The 15,174-nt window shown below is 44.4% G+C and overlaps 1 long non-coding RNA gene across 1 annotated transcript in view; it reads left to right on the forward strand.

Moving 5' to 3' along the window:
- The window catches only part of LOC102471880 (uncharacterized), a 15,685-nt gene extending 3,895 nt beyond the window's left edge, over positions 1-11,790 (forward strand). Inside the window, exon 3 of the long non-coding RNA XR_337773.1 lies at positions 11,308-11,790. This is a non-coding gene — a long non-coding RNA (uncharacterized LOC102471880). The remainder of the gene's footprint in view (positions 1-11,307) is intronic.
- Positions 11,791-15,174: the final 3,384 nt, after the last annotated feature.

The following is a 15,174-nucleotide window of genomic DNA, read 5'->3' on the forward strand; positions in this document are numbered from 1 at the left end:
CTTTCTGGTGAGCACACACACCCTATAGCAAAAACCTCTCCAAAATAATAATAATAATAATAATAATAATAATAATAATAATAATATATGTATATATACACATGATAACAAGAGCCCATCAGAACCTCAAAGACATGAAGGAGACCAGACTCTAATAACCCACAAGGGTGTGCTGCAGTTTTCCATTGACACACAAACTTCTCTCTATAGTCACTCACCCTTTTTGATGAAAAATAATTAAAGTAAGGTTTTTTTTTTTTTATAAAATAAATCTGCTCTCATTAGATCTTGCCTGATCATTATAAAAGTCCAACGAGAATGGTGCTATTCAAGTTTTCTTTGCTGGACACTTTCATAAAGAATCTCAGATAAGACTTTTTAAAGGCTTTTCAAGACTAGGCAGCCCAGCGGAAAACTCATCACTAGACTTCTGCAGTACCCGCAGATTTGGACTGATTCCTTTCATCTGGAGGTCTTCAAGTATCCTGGAGTTTCCTGGGTCTTCCAAAAATGACCAACTTTACTCACTTGTAAGGCTGGAAATTCTATAAGCCAGGTACTAAGCCAGTTTTTCCAACAGGACTTTTGCAAGCTCCACAAAGTAAATCTTAATTTCTGAAAACTGTCTGGTCATACCTGATTCTATGCATCGTACTTAAAAATAACATCCTAGTCAAAAAGTCTTGCTCACATAGCAAATGTTTCCCATTATATCCTGTTACAAGGAAGACAGATTATTACTAAACCTATGCAAATAATTTTATTGCTATGAAAATTAAAATATTCAATATGAGTTTCCAAATTTTGAAGAGATCAGGCATAGGGGAAACAAAACAACACATGTTCCATTTCTGTTTATGATAGCATATCATAAACCTAGCTTCTGAGTCCAGCTGACCAGTTGAAAAGATACTGCACTGCAATGTTCACCACAATCTATTCATTGTTGGGAGTTACAGGCAGCCTACGAGAAAAGGGAGTTTTCTTAAATCCAGTAGCAACATTTTAAACAGAAACTATTCATCCTTCTGTTCATTCAGCTTCATATACTTCATTCTTATTCTGCTTCGTCTTAGTTGTGTTAGTCTGCTTAGGCTACCACAACAGAATACCATAGACTGGGTAGCTGAAGTAATAGAAATGTATTTTCTCCTGACTTCAGAGACTGGAAATCCAGGATGAAGGTGTCAGCAGAATTGGTGTCTGGTGAGGGCTCTCCCCTGGGATCACCGATGGCTACATGCCGTGTGCTCACATGGCCCTTTTTCATGGGGATGTAGAGAGAGACGGAGCATGAGCTCTTGGTCTCTCTTCTTGTAAGAACACTAATTCTATTGGATCAGGGGCCCATCCTTATGACCTCATTTAACTTTATTTACTTTCTTAGAGGCTCTATCTCCAAAAGCAGCCATACTGTGGATTAAGGCTTCAACACATGAGTTTCGGGGATGATACAAATATTCAGTCCACAACACTCAGCAGTTTAACAAACCTATCAGCTTTTCCACTAGAGTTCTAGAAATCTTCACTTGGTCTGCGCGTGGTCTCACAGTCTCTTAAGCAATGCTGACAGTGAGCATTCTTTGGTATGTTTGTCATCCCTTGTATGTCTTCTTTTCAGAACCGTTTGTTGAGTCATTTGCCCAGTTTTTGTTGTTGTTCTTGCTTTTGTTTTTTGTTTTCTGCTGAATTGCATGAGTTCTTTGTACTTTCTGGTTATTAATCCCTCGTCAGATGTATAGTATGTGAATATTTTCTCCCATTCTGTGCATTGTCTCTTCGCCCTGTTTAGCACTTCCTTTGCTGTGTAGACACTGGTTAGTGTGATACTGTCTCATTTGCCTATTTTTGCTTTTGTTGCCTGTGCTTTTGAGATTTTATTCAATAACTCTTCACCTACACCAATGTCCTGAAATGAAGTTTCTCCTATCTTTGTTCTAATAGCTTTATAGTTTTAAGTTTTATGTTTAAGTCTTTAATCCACTTAGAGTTGATTTTTTTGTTCATGGCAAGAGATGTGGGTCTAGCTAATTTTTCTGCATCTGGATGGTCAGTTTCTCCAGCACTATTTATTGAAGAGACGTCTTTTCAACAAAGGATGTTATTGACACTTCCGTCAAAAATCAGCTGGCTGGCATACATCTTTAATAGTAAAATGATACAAATATTAAAATGATTAAACTGTAACTGTTAGCATTTCACCAGGACATATTATGGACAGAAAGGAATGGCAAATTTCTATGAACTTCACATAATTTCTGAAATAGTTATATAAATAACATTTATTCATGCACATATAGCATCTCTTATGTGACAATGCTTTTCATGCAATTCAACATACTAAAAACCCCAATATTGTTTCATTAGGTAGTAGTTAATTTAATTACTTCTCAAAATTTCTCTTCTAGCAAGATGAATGAATAAATTTGTTGAGATTTTTCAGGGAGCCTCTGGGAAATCTCAAAGTTGTTTCGAGATCAAGATTTTACTTAGAATTAGATTTCAAGAAAGCAAAATGGTCATAAATATCAAAGTGTACGAACACTTGGCTAAACAGGAGTCTGAGTCACTGTGAAACTTCCTTTTTAGCCAACGTGACAATAGAAGAATTAAAAATAAATAAATACAAGAAGTAACACAACTGTGAAAAAGAAATAAAAACTTTAGTTATTTTATTAAAACTTAAAAAAAATCATAAATTAATTCATTTAACTTTAGACAGCACTGACCACACAACATAAAATTCTTTTCTAAGGTTTCTTTTACAATTAAAAAAAATTTTTTCCCCCTAGAGGGCACATGTGCTCGCTGGAGAGAGAGAGAGAGAGAGAAAGAGAGAGAAAGAGAGAAAGAGAGAGAAAGGGAGGAAGAACCATTATGGGGATGGTCATGCCACAGTTCCTTCTCCTCCATTTCTCCTTCCTTTCAGAATTTTGGGTATGCACACATACATGCCCAGTATGTTTTTTGAGCTGCAGGGTCAAGGAGGTGCACCACGCAGTCAGCTATGGGATCTGGCTGCCTAACCACCAGGCCACCAGTGGGCCCTACAAATTTTTTATACCCTTTTTTCCTCTATATTTTTCTCTGGAACAACTAGTCATTTCATTGGAGGACAAAATTATTCATTTTTTCTTAACAAAACTTCCTTCACACTTTGTATGCAAAGTAATTTTTTCCTTACCCTTATTTTTTCAAGTAGTCTTATTTGCATATATTAATTATCATTTTCAATCATTAGTCACTCCTTTTTTACAGAGAAAACTCAGATGTAGATCATTGCGAATTATCTGCCACAAAGCACTCTGTGTCAGACTAGCAAGATTTAGGAACATGTCATCTCACAGGTTTTTAGTTTTTATACTTTGCCACAGGGCATGTGAACTCTCTGGAGATGGGGGCAGAGGGAAAGAAAGTCAGGAAGCACGACCCATGAGGAATGGCCACACTGCAATCTTTTGTCCATTTTTCCCTCTGCAGGGATTTTGGGCACACCCACACATGCACCCAACATGTTTTTCAAGCTGCCTGGTCAGAGGTTTGAAGCACACAGCTGGCCATGTGGGATCCAGCTGCTTTAACACTGCTACATGGCTGGCCCGTATCTCATAAGTTTTATGGGCATATGCTTCCCCATGGTACAATTTTTCAATGTTGGCTGACCCATATCTCATAAGTTTTATGGGTATATGCTTCCCCATGGTACAATTTTTCAATGTGGAAAAAAACCCATGTTTATTAACAGACCCATATATATCTAGCCCATCTATAAAATATAAAAATAAGAAGACAAAGCATATAAACTTAAATTATGTTTAGCAATTTTTCAGTAGTTTATCTTACTTAAAATTAATCTTAAGTATTTAATAAATACTCATTACTTAACTTCTCATAATTTTAAGGTTGTAAGTTATCAAAACAATTTGGAAACTATTTTTAGGCAGATATTGTAAAACATAATTATTGGTGGGAAGCTCTTTTTTTTTTTTTGGAGAGATTTTTGCTATAGGGCACGTGTGCTCGCCAGATAGACAGAGAGAGACAGAGACAGAAAGCGAGAAATCACTCCCCAGGGGGGATGGTCACGCCGCAGTCCCCTCTCCTCCATTCTGCTCTCGGGATCCTGGGCACGCACGCACACGCGCCCGGCATGAGTTTTAAGCCACCTGGTCCGGGGCACGAACCGCGGTCGACTACATGGGAGTCCAGCGACATAGCCATTATGCTAACTGCTGGTTCCCGGGAAGTTCATTTTTAAACATTGTGTTCCACTTACGTTAATTTAGTACATATGGTAACTCATAAAATACAGTTGTTTTATTAAACGAATGATATTAAGTAGTTTTATTTGCCAAAGATTTCCCAAAGCCACGTGAACTTGAAAAAAATATTTTGGTTAGTTAGTTCCTAGTGGGTTACTAGAAAATATTTTGGTTAGTTAGTTCCTAGTGGGTTACTAGAAAATATTTTGGTTAGTTAGTTCCTAGTGGGTTACTAGAAAATATTTTGGTTAGTTAGTTCCTAGTGAGTTACTAGAAAAGTCGTGATGATATTTGTCTATTTTTTTAAGTGCAAAGATGCATCATGACTTTTCCAACAACTTAATATATTTTTGATAGTTTAGAATTATATTTTTAATTCCCAGAGGGCATGTGAGCTCACCAGAGAAAGACAGAGACAGACAGGGAGAAAGCACACTCCAGTGGGGTACAGTGGGGTACGGTCACACTACAGTTACAGTTGGGGCTATGCACTCACACTTGTCCAGCATGAGGCTGGGGCCAGGATTTGAACTGCAGTTGGCCATAGGGGATCCACTTCCCTTAATCACTGGACTAGAAGGCCAGCCTGATCGTTTCAGAAATATTTAACTAATATAAGCACTCACTTATCTTTAATCCAATCAGAATAGAGCTCTTCGTGGGATTTTTTTTTTTCAGTTTTTTTTTTTTGGGGGGGAGTTTGCTATAGGGCGTGTGTGCTCACCAGACAGAGAGAGACAGAGAGACAGACAACGAGAAATCACCCCCCCGCCCCAGGACGGATGGTCACGCCGCAATCCTTTCTCCTCCATTCTCCTCCCGGGGTCTTGGGCACCCATGGACACATGCCCAGCGTGACTTTTAAGCCACCGGGTCCAGGACGCGAACTGCAGTCAACTACATGGGAGTCCAGCGACATAGCCATTAAGCTAACTGCTGGTCCCCCATCTTCGTGGGATTTTATACATTTATTTGGTAATATCATCCAGAGATGGGAAAATATCATATATATACATAAACATAGAGGCAAATGATGACCTTACAGCTTTCGTTCTAAAACGTTAGCCATGAGTTTATGGCCAACTCACTGGTTTATAGGAAACAGCTGGCTCTTGTCTTTGCCTCACTTATTTATTTTTTTAATCCAAACTGTGTTTTTGGAAGATGAAAGAAGTAGAGGTTACCTGTTTAATATGAGGGCTATCCGTTTACCAATACTGAAAACTTTGAAGATTTTCTTTTGCTCTGACATGTTTGTTTCTGGAGGCTCCTGAGTTCCTGGGTGCCCCAGATGGAGTGAAGGTTCTAGAGCAGGAAAAGGAAAATCTGGCAGAGACAGAAAGAAGAGGAGACGGGGCTTGAAAGGGACATATTGAAAGGAAGAAGGAAGAGAGAAGAGAGAGGTTTTAGAGACGTCACTTTGGAGAAGCTGCGGCAATTCTACACTGTTCTTTGTAAAACCATAACAAGAAAAAAGGAAGTGGGCAGAGTTAATGTCCAAGTGGCAGAGCTTATGCCAGAAGGGCTTCCAGAAGAAGATGGTTCCAGAAAGGGGCTTCCACCCACTGAGAAGTTCCCATGTTCTTAATTTAGGATTCCTTGCAAACAAAGAAGCTGGAACTCTAACACAGCCTGTACCTTATAAGCAGAAGAGCCTGGGAGTCTAACCCAGCCTCAGCTCCTTACAGAGAAACCACCCAGTTCTTATGCACAGAAAACCCAGCTTCTAAAATAAACTCAAAATCTGTCCTTACCATTCCTTTATCGATTGTCAGTCCAGAGCACAGGACTGAGTCAGACTCGCCATGGATCCCCAGGAAATCAGTCAGGATAAGATAAAGGCTTCCAAGTTGTACATTTGGGGTCCTAGCCTGGGAGTCTAACCCAGCCTCAGCTCCTTACAGAGAAACCACCCAGTTCTTATGCACAGAAAACCCAGCTTCTAAATAAACTCAAAATCTGTCCTTACCATTCCTTAATCGATTGTCAGTCCAGAGCACAGGACTGAGTCAGACTCGCCATGGATCCCCAGGAAATCAGTCAGGATAAGATAAAGGCTTCCAAGTTGTACATTTGGGGTCCTGGGTGAGAGGTCCAGGGTCCGGTCATGCATCTGGTCCTGCCTGAATTGTGGCACCATAACTGTTAAAGAAAAAAGTTATTCTGACACTGCTACAATGGTTAGGAAGACTTTGCCCAGACTACTACAGCAGGTATACCAAGGGCCGGGGGATTCAGCAAGGACAGAAATGGAAGCTGAAGGGTGAGCCTCACTGAGAAGAGGAAGGGCTCTAGGGAAGCCTAACTAATGTGGTCAGGAGAGGTGGTCAGGTTTTCGTCAGGACCTATGCTTTTCAATGCTTAGGGTGGTTTGGACTGCAAAGCCTGATCCTAAGAAGTATGTCAAGATTTTTTTAGTTTTGTTTGTTTGTTTGTTTGAAAAGTTTAATCCATGCTATAAAAATTATTGGACTTCTACTACTGCTCAGAACACTCAATGTTCTGGTGATGGGACCTGAGGGGATGAGACTCACAGGGAGAACCTCTGTCCATCACCCTGGCTCTCTGCAACTGCTGGTGGCGTTATTCCAAGGACAGGGAGAACAAGGCTGAGACTCATATCTTATAGCTGCAAAGACCTTAATACCGTGGTTCTCAAGCCTGAGTGCACAGTAGAAATGTCAGGCACATGTGTTAAAGATTCAGATCCTCGGGCCAGCAGGTGGCGTAGTGGTTAAGGCACTGGATTCCGACATGGCCTACCACGGTTTGAGTCTCAGATCTGGTGGCTTGAACGCCCGAGAGCCCAGGAGGAGAATGGAGGAAAAGACATTGTGTGTGGTCATCCCCACTGAGGGGTGATTTCTCACTTTCCCTCTCACTGTCTCTTCTGCTTTTCTCTGGTAAATGGTGTATTTTATGGCAAAAACCTTTTAAAAAAGATTGAGATTCCCAGGCCATATCCAAATCTACAGAATTAGAGAATTTCTGTGGAGACCAGGAATCTGCATTTTGTCACCCTCCTCACAAATGCTGATACAGGTAGTCTTCCAGCAGCACTTCAAAAAGCAGTGCCTCCTTTCCCTAGTCCCAACCCCTTCCTTCATCTCCTATCCAAGGTTCTTCTTTATTAAAAAAAAAATTAACTTTATTTATTTTAATTTGACCAGAGAGGGACAGAGAGAGAGAAAGAGAGAGAGAGAGCAAGCTGTCAAATCCAAGACTGAAACCATGGTCGGCCACGTGGGAGTCCAGCACCCCTAACCACCATGCCACCTGCCAACCCCTACCCAAGGTTCTTGATCCAGCTCTACACAATCTGTTAGAACTAATTCAAGATAGCCCAAAGCCTGCCCTGGCCAGGTTTTAGTTAGAATGCCTTCCTCACATGAGAGGTGTCTCCCCACTATTTATACACCTGTCGATCTTCATAGAGGTTCGGCTTTGAAAAGCTCAAGACCTAGATGGCATCCATAGCCTATTTCCCCTAGGTTCCTTGATTATAAACTGAACCCCATTAGTGACACTGATTAGCTTTACTAGCTTGTGTTCCTGTGTCCCATCCAACTCACTAATAGTGCTCCGTTACCTCTGGCTCCTGTAATTCTTGTCCTCTCCTTCCTGGCCCCTTCTGTGCGGGGTAGGGAGCCCCGCACAACCAGGATGCTGCCATAGTACTTCTGCTGGCGTCTGCAGTAAGAGCTGGGCTGGTGCTCCCAGCTGGAGTCCTGAGGAGCCAGAGCTGCTGGGTCACTCCGCAGTGCTTGGTGGCCCCGCCCCAGGCTTGTTACTCATCAGAGCAGTGGGAGGCTCTGTGCCATGAGTCACCCAGGCCCCCAGGGGTCCCCGTGAGATTCTCCCTGTCTCACAAGGTCCCTGAGAAAACAGCTCTTTCAGCTTTGCCTGCAACTTCCCTCTACAAGGGCTCAGTCACAGACCTGTGACTGAGGGTCACGTACCTGTGACTGAGGGTCACGTACCTGTGACTGAGGGTCACGTACCTGTGATAGAGGCTGTGCCAGGTCTAGGAACAGACCATCTTTCCCTCCTAACTCCCTCCCTTCTGAGGCACAGCTTCTTTGTGCGAGTCGTGCAGGAAATACAAAGCCAGTGGTGTGGAGTTACTCATCCCCCAACGGCTCTGAGTCCAGCTCGGGCCCCCATCACGTAGCTGAGCCTGTCCCACAAGCAGTCAGCTTCGTGGGTGTGTCACCTGTGTGGCCGTACAGGGCCACTGTCAGAAGGGGCTCTGCCTTTTGGACAAATGCCTTGCTGCTGCTGTCATGAATTCTTAATGATTTTGTTGTAGACCTTGTGTCTTGCGATGAAGCCTGGTGGGACAATGGAGCACGGGGAGGGTGTGTGCACGCGAGAGAGTACGGGAGATGCACCAGGTGGCAGCATGATATGCATGATATGTGTAAGGGCAGTGGGCAGCATGCATGCCAAGCAGTTGGCCTGGCAGCCCTGGGGGGGACCTAGCCAAGATCAAAGACAATGACAGTGCCAGTGGTGGCAGACACAGCAGCGGTGGCCGCAGCGGCCGCGGCCCTGAGAGTGAGGTGGGACTGTGCCCGAGAGAGCTGCGGTAGAACCACTGTGGGCAGCCAGCTGGCCTGCCTGTCCCGGAACCATCTGTCTTAGTCCATTTGTGCTGCTGTAACAAAATAGCCAAGACTGTGTCGTTTATAAAGACAGAAATTCACTCCTTATGTTCTGGATGCTAAGAAGTCCAACACCAAGGCTCCAGCATCAGGGGTCTGGTGAGGGCCTTCTTGCTATGTCCTAACATGACCGAAGGGGTGAAAAGGACCAGAGGAACAATGCTCCTCAGGGTGAAGAGCAAAAGGGCCCAACAGCTCCTAGCACCTCCTTTCTAATGCTGCGGATCCCATTCCTGAGGGCTCATGATGTAATCACTTCCTAAAGGCCCTACCTCTTAATACTCTCACAAGGAGAGTTAGTTGCTACATGAATTTTAGAGGGGATCCAAGCATTTAAACCACAGCACTCTCCTTACAGCATCTGCACACACATTAGCTCTGGCTTGGATGCCAAACTAGTTATTGCTGAAAATAAGATGGCAAACTTTGTCAATAAATTATTACAAAATAGAAGCATACACATGGCAATAAAGCATATCAAGGAGTTAGACATCTTTGAAGAGTTTAGACTCTCCAGTTTTGAAAACTGCTGTGACATTGCAAAACAAACATTCACAGCAGCCCAGGAGACAGTAAATGGAAAGATGATTGCATTCAATGGAAAAGAGCATTATTTTTATGTGAAGCGTCAGATGAACCCATTTTTAATACGGGCATTTAAAAATTCATTTTCCCTTGTAATTGAAGATATGGTGATAGAATACATAAAAAGGTATTCTGAATTTTATAAAACCATAAAGCCACTTTCCGTTTCTTACATGGGTTTTGCAAGGTACAGGAAGTGTCAGAGGAAACTTCTAAATGCCATTGTATAAAATTACATTAAAACTGAATTCAGATTATATGAAAGTGGTTTGTATGAAGAGTTAAATCTTTTTAGAAAAATTGTTTCATGAGAATCATCAACTCCAGAAGAACGAAAATATATGTTTCAAAATAATTCAGTAGAAATGTATCCGAATGTTGCTACAGCCTATAAAATACTCTCTTTTTTTTTTTTTAGAGAGAGAGATTTTTGCTATAGCACATGTGCACTCACCAGAGAGACAGAAAACGAGAAATCATACCCTCCACCCTGAGGGATGGCCACACTGCAATCAATCCCTTCTCCTCCATTCTCCTCTCAGGATCTTGGGCACGCACGCACACATGCCCAGTGTGAGGTTTTAGCCACTGGGTCCAGGACTCAAACCGTGGTCAACTACATGGGAGTTCAGCAACACAAATATTACACTATCTGCTGGTCCCTAGACTACTCTTAATAGCTCAGTAACATTTGCATCATCAAAAAGATCGTTTCCAAAATTAAAAAAATAATCTATTATCCACACGTAGTCTCACATTTGGCACAAGCAACTCCCACTGCCTTCAATTATATTGATTGAAAATAAAATCACTAAAAGCATAAATGAACTTGCAGAACAATGAGCCAGAAAAATCTTATACTCAGCCATCTCTCACACTAATAAGTTATTATTGATCATCTTATATGAAATTATTACACCAAAATATAATTTTGCAATCTATACATTTATGTTGCTACACATGTACCATTATTTATTACCCCTTTTATGCTTTAGAAATAAAACATCATTATTATTATTATTTCAAAATTCAGGAGACCAACAGTTGGTGTAATGGCTATGTCGCTGGACTCCCATGTAGTCAACTGCAGTTCAAGTCCCGGACCTGGTGGCTTAAACTATGACAGGCATGTGTGTGTGCGTACCCAAGATCCTGAGAGGAGAATGGAGGAGAAGGGATTGTGGTGTGGCCATTCCCCCGGGGGGTGATTTCTCGCTTTCTGTCTCTCTGTCTCTGTCTGTCTGTCTGGTGAGCTCACATGCCCTATAGCAAAAACCTCTCCAAAACAACAACAAAAAAACAAAAAAAAAATTTGCCAGAGGGCACATGCACTCACGGGTGGGGGGGGTAAGAAAGTGCCCACCATGCATCCCTTTGTTTGCATTTCTTCCTCCTTTTGGGATTTTGGGCATGCATGTAAAATGCACCTGGCATGCGTTTCAAGTTGCCGGGTCTGAGACTCAAACCATGTAGTTGACAATGTGGGAGCCAACTGCCTTAACCACCACACCACCAGCTAGCCCATAAAACATTATTTTTAAAAGAGGAAGGTTTATGTTTTAGTGCCTTTAGTGGCACTCCCCCTCCCCCCACCGGCCCCCACTTTTACAAGGGGTCCTGCATGTCCATTTCACACTAGGCCGTACAAGTTAGGTGCCCACCTGCGCTCAGCTTCTTCCTACAGACCACATGTTCAGGCTCTTTTGTTTTCTCGGATATAGCTTGGCTTCGCACCCAGCTACCCCCTGCTACCACGTTCATGCTCACGGTCTCTCTTTTGTGGAACTCCTTCCTAGGAAGCATCCTGCAGACCCTGGTGCTATTCTGGCCAGCCAGAAGAAGACACGCACTCAGCATTTCAGTGAACGCAGCTTGAAGCCACCTCAGCACCGTGGCCGCCCTCCCCCACTGCTGGCCCAGGTGGACTTCGCTGCCATACTCTCGCCCTCCCTGCTTCCTGACAAGCCATGCTTCTTCCATTCAGTACCTGGGACTGTGCTTTCTGCACCTTAGTGAAGACTTAACATGTATCAGGTTAAATCCTCATTTTCTCCCTCCTCTTGAGATTATTTTAGACCCAAATTTTGCCCTAATGCACGAGCTTTTCCTTACGGCTCTGTGGTACCTCAGATTTGATCAGGATACCTCTCCTGTTGTCATTTGGTCAGAGATAAAAATGGACTTGCTGGAGGGTGCTACCTAATACAGAAGAATGAATGTCTGCAATTTGTCCCTCCCTCTCCTCATAGCAACCTGAATATACTGACCTCTAATCATCTTCCCCCACTGGGCATTCTTCTCAGGTTGCCTGCCCTCAGAGAAAGCTCTCAGCAAAATGCGTGCTCTGGGACCCCCGTCTCTTTGGCTTTCCTACTTGCTCCAACATCCTGAAGACACAGGGCAGACAGAAGAGACCGTGTCTCCCGTCCCTTATTGTGGAAGGCCGCCTGGCTCTTTCCACAGCTTTGCAGCAGCAGGAAGAACAGGGCAAGTCGGATGCTGAGGGCCTTGGGCTTCAACTTCCGTCCTGGAGAACTTCCTTCAGCCCCAGATAAGCAGAAGGCGTGGCTTTAGAAAGAGCATGTTGTCTTGGATCCCTGACAAGTTGGCCTGTCCCCCACTCAGGTGACAAGAATTTACAGAAAGATTAGATCTTGGGACTGTAGACAGGGAGGCAGCAGAAAGTAAGATTTAATTTCCTGTTCTTTGGGACATGACGCCCCCACCTCTTCCAAACACAAACCACTCACACTAGTCCCTATTTCCAGACTGGCCACTGGCTCTGCCTTCCAGACAAGGGATCTCATACCTCTGAGATGCGACTTACCCACTCTCCACTCACAGGGCGGGAGCCAAAGGCCCCTCCCATGCACAGTACCTGCCTCTCTGGTTTCTGCCTGCCGGAAGTCTCAGGACTCTTGACCCCCTGCTTCTGTTTCAACCTCAGGAGCACAGCTTTGCTTTATCCTTGGGTGTCTGTGATCTCCTTGGTGTCTGGGTCCTGACCCATGATGCCTTTCAGGCCTAAGCCCCATCTCCGTCATAGCACAAGCCAGCCTCCGTTGTCCTGGTCCATCTCAAACATCCTCCATCATCGCGGATGGTGGTGACAAATGATCTCCTGCTCCTTCCTCACCGCCTTACCCATAAGCCACACAGCCTCCTCAGCTGTACTGGTTGTAGTTATGATTTACCGGGACAAGCTCTTAAAGCATAGTCTCTCCTGAGAGTTGCAAGGAAGTGCTCTTGCACGTCAACTGGACATTGCCGTTGCGTTCTCGTTTAAGCAGTAGGTCTTCCTTTTTGGGTAGCTAAACCAACCACTGCGTTTTTACACACTGTGTTGGGAACAGATGGGCTTTTTGTAAATCAGACTATATTGTCAGTGATCCAGAACAAGTCTTTATCAAAAGGAGCCCTGAGGAAAAAATCTTAAAAAAAAGAAAAATAAGACTTTGACTTATTTAGTTTGCAAAGCTGGATTTGTGCGTACAGGGCGTCCTGTAAGTGGCACATGGGCTCTGTCACCTGACTGCTCCATGTGGTGCTCTGCACAAGTCTTTGCAGCGTGCTCCCTGCAAGTGGGTCCCACCCAGGCCGCGCGCCTGCCCCACTAATTACGTATCGATATCCCACACAGGAGAGCTGTGTTTGGATGCTAATGTAGAGACTGAAGGCTCTTCCTGAAACACGGTTTTATAAAATGTTCAGATGGCGACCGCAGATGGATGCTTTTGTGACTGCTGACAGTTTGTTGTTGCTCTTGCTGGTTAGCACCGGAAAAATAGAAGTGGTGAGAATCGCAGGTGAGCCCTTCACGCGGAGGAAATGCACCACTGGTTGGCTTTCCACAGCAAACCCTCCCGGGATTGAAGCTATGTACTTTCAAAGAAGGAATCTGAGTCCCGGGCATGCACAGAAGCCACCTGTGAGACATCACCTGTCCACACAGGTCCACCCCTTGCTGTCTGTGGCAGCAGCAGCTCACACGTGGGAGCAGGGAGACCTGGCTCGCCCCAAGCTATCTCTGCCTGAGGAGCCCTGAGCACCTCTGTCTGCTCTCGGGCCCTGTCCTCTCTTGGGAGCTCAGACTTAGAAGGTCCTGGGGGCTGTCCTTTGGTGAGATTGAGATACCAACTGTGCCTCTGGCCAAAAAGCTGATTTTCCAAGCACATTTCCACCCACCTTAAATATCGCCACCTCTCGGAGGCTGGCTCTTTTCCTTCATTCTCCCTCAGCTCGGAGGCTCAGAGGGCAGCATTAATCGCCCAGGAGACACAGCTGGAGCCTGGTGTAACTGGATTCCAACCAAGGTCATTTGGCCCAAACTTGCCATTCAGGGCAAGCAGAGACTTCTGGAGCCAGCGTGGCAGTGGAGGGAGCCGGGAGGCCCCTCTATTTGTACAGAAGCTCTGCAGCTCTGTTTATGTAAAAGACCCAGACAGAAGGGGCCAAGGAGAACTGAACTGCTAGCTCCTCTGCTGCACCATCTGGCTCTGCATTTCATTCTGTTTGAGGGGCCCTCAGAGCCATGGGGTGTAGACTTCCAAAATCGACAGTGAGGGCTTCTGTTCTTGTAAGGTGTTTTGAGAAATCACACCTGAGTCCTCCTGCATATTATAACTTCCCAAATGGGAAAGCAGACTTCTCCTACACCCTTACCCCCAGCGCACACACACGTGAACACACACACACACACGTGAACACATACACAAACACCAAGTCTTTTTTTCTTGCTGGTTCGGTGTGACCACTTGAGGGAGGGGAGGACTGGCCCACGCTAGTGCTGGGAAGCCTCAGTGATGCTGTTATCTCTCTAAGAATGAAGAATGAGGTTCTGGAGAAACCCTCCCAAGGGGTAGGACAGGTCTGCGCTCTAGACTTACTAGCTGTGTGAGCTCAGGCAAGGTGCCAACGTACAGTGGGGAGTAGCTGCCATACATTGAACCTCTTGCTAGAAATTAATACCCTGGCCAAGCAGCTTCCTCTCCAAATTGCCTTATTCAATCTTCATGGCAATCCTATAGAGATGATACTGCTGTCATTGCTCAGTTCTTAAGAGTGGAAAAGCCAAGGAATAAACATATATTGTCAGGGACAAAAAGTATATCCATTGATGTTTCAAAATATTACCCCATATAAGAGGGGAAAACAATTCTCTTCACGGTCAGCATAAGAAGTCCCCATCTAGCCATCCATCCATCCATCCATCCATCCATCCATCCATTCATGGCGAGCAGAGCCCTTCAAAGCCAGCACGGCCTGGAAGGAGCAGGGCTCTGCAAACCTCATGCTACTGTCCTGCGAAGTTCGCCTCAGCAATTCTTGCTGCTAAATCCCAGCATTGCAGGTTAAGGCACAGGATCAAATGATCCAGAGGCAAACTTGACGTTCATCCAGTGGCTAGGCCAATTAACAGCCCAGTAGTCCTAGCAGAGAGCCAAGGAAAAGGCTAGAGTGGCCAACTCCCCTAGAAATTGCACCTGGAGGTTGGGGGCAGTGGACATTCACCACATTGAAGAAACGTATGTCTCCTACCTTCGCAGTGGAAGAACCTCCTAAGTCCTCGCCTCTACGTACAATGTACAGATTTAGAAGGGATTCTTGTCTTCATCTTATCTTGGGAATAGAATTGGAGCAGGTTTTAGATAACAGCCTCACAG

This window comes from Tupaia chinensis, unplaced genomic scaffold (assembly GCF_000334495.1).
Source record: "Tupaia chinensis unplaced genomic scaffold, TupChi_1.0 Scaffold149658_1, whole genome shotgun sequence".
Taxonomy (NCBI): Eukaryota; Metazoa; Chordata; class Mammalia; order Scandentia; family Tupaiidae; genus Tupaia; species Tupaia belangeri.